This window comes from Bidens hawaiensis, unplaced genomic scaffold (genome assembly GCF_021521415.1).
Source record: "Bidens hawaiensis isolate Kalapana, Puna unplaced genomic scaffold, B.hawaiensis_p1.1 tig00019196_1, whole genome shotgun sequence".
NCBI classification, from domain to species: Eukaryota; Viridiplantae; Streptophyta; class Magnoliopsida; order Asterales; family Asteraceae; genus Bidens; species Bidens hawaiensis.
Genome location: NW_027492907.1, coordinates 326,010 through 328,558, shown reverse-complemented (window position 1 = coordinate 328,558; position 2,549 = coordinate 326,010).

The window sequence follows — 2,549 nt, the reverse complement described above, 5'->3', positions numbered from 1 at the left end:
TCTAAAGTAATTAAGAAAGACTCGATTCTGTGGCACAGGCGTACGGGTCATATTCATGTCAGAAAGACGAACCATCTGATATCTAATGATTAAGTGGATGGTGTTTCACTAAAATATTTCAAGTTGACTGTTCAATGTGTTGCATGCAAGAAAGGCAAACAGAAGAAGAAGTCGCACCCGACGAAGTTATTTAATTCCATTGATACTCCACTTGAACGAACTTCATATTGGTTTGTTTGGTCCTGTGAATCATGCAAGTATTGCTGCAGACTGGTATTGTTAAGTCGTGACTGATGACTATTCGTGGTACTCGTGGGTGTTATTTATGTGATCTAAAGATCATACACTAGTTCTTGTGAAAATCTTAATCACTAAGAGTGAATCACTTTACAAACATAAAGTGAGACGCATTCAAAGTGGCAATGGTATGGAATTTAAAAAAACTATATTGGACTTTTTCTGTATTCAGAAAGGTATACATCGAGAATAAAGTGCTCCTTATGTACCACAACAAAATGATGTTGCTGAATGGAAGAACCAAACATTTATTAAGGAGCAAGAACTATGTTAGCAGACTCAAAGCTTCATGTTGAATTATGGAATGAAGTCGTGAATACTGCTTGCTACACGCTCAATTGTGCTCTGACGGTTAAGAAGCTACAAAAGACAAGTTATGAGCTTCTCAACAACCGCAAACCTAATTTAAAGTTCCTAGAACATTTCGGGTGTCCTTGGACAATGTTGAAACGTGATGTGGGTAAATTCGAGTATTATTTTTTGGGCTATGCATCGCCTAACAAACGTGTCTTTAATTTATCTTCGAGCTGTGAAGAATAGTGGTACCATGTTGACTGTCAAAGCTACACTACACCTCATGCTGGCGAGGGTCCTGATTGGATGTTCAATTATAAGGAATTATTTAATTCTTTCAATTCTTCAATTGAAGAACCAAATGTTTTGAAACATCAAATGTTTTCCATGGCAAGATCTTCTAATTATGATGATTCTGCTGACCTTGATCATCCTAAAACATCTAATGCTATTTCTGTTTCATTAGATGATGGTCCTTTTGTAGATTTTTCTTCTGCTTCATTTGTTGAGAATCCAAAAGTTACCGGGGAATCGTCTCATACTGTGGAAGATATAGCCGCCGAGGATAATCTAACAAATTTAAGAGAATCTATAATGTCGTGGATCAGCAAAGACACTTTTCTTCAACTCTGAAACTGATTCAGTTTCTTCATCATCATTACTTGATGTGGCAGAGTATACGGGTTGTTCAATCGCTGGAGTAACCTTAGGTCTAACCTCTTCAACTTTAACAACTTTCTTTTCCATTTCCCCTTTGTGAGTCTGCTACAACATCGTTTTCAAATTTTATAAACCCTTAGCTCCAACCCACAACTTTAAATCTATTCATGATTTTGTTTTCATTTTCACGATTCGAATCACTGTTATCCTATTCCCATGTGTTTCCCTCTTGTTCAACATACTCAACACTTTTCAAATGACCAAATAAACCACGAAACTTGGAAATATCTTCTTCTTCTTTATTGTTATATGACGCCAATTTAGCACAATTATTCCCAGCCATATGTGATAAATTTATTGTTTCACCAACCTTTTCAACTCTCGAAAACCGATCCTCCACGATCAACTGCATAAAACATGGATACATCAGCCACTTCTCTTTTCCAAAATAGTGCTTCATGTTGTCGAAGATCACCTTTGAAAAAACATACTTTAAATTTAAACACAATGTCGAAGATCACCTTTGGATACACATTTTATGTGCCCCAAACATTGTACAACAACATGCACAAGAAATTTGTACGGTCTCGAAAAACCCATCTTCAATTAAGGTCTTCTATTTATATCATTTTGATACCCCATTCTGATCAAAGATCCCTTAACCAAACGTTCATCCAACATATCGTGATCTGTCTCAGCATCCCTGAATTCCAAAATCTTTCTGATTATACTCTCTAACACAACTATCACTTTTCCTTGCACCTTTGATTTAAATTCTGATCCACATTCCTTGGCATTTTTCCAAAAGTCAGCAACAACATTTCTATAAGGCTCACAACGAACAATAATAGCCTTATATATTCTCCAACGTAACAGAAACAGAATGATTGTCTTGAAATAATGTACTTTATATCCTCTAAATCTGAATAAGCACATATATTATGTAAAGGATCAGTATCTTTCTCTTTTCGAGCCATCTACATTAACAAATCAATAAACACGATTAGTTTCTGAATATAAATGATCAAATATATAAGCTTAAGACCTCGGATAAGTTTTTCAAAACGTATAAGTTTAAGACCACTGATAAGTTTTCAAAACGTGTAAGTCTAAGACCACTTATAAGTCTAACATCACGTATAAGTCGTTTTTCCCTGTATATCTTAAACAGCCCGTCTAAGTGTTCTATCATACTAATATGTTTCATTCAGTGGATAAGATCAAACTTATGTATAACACATACTACGTATAAGTCAATTAAGACTTATCATCGTATATGTCAGTAACATATATCCATA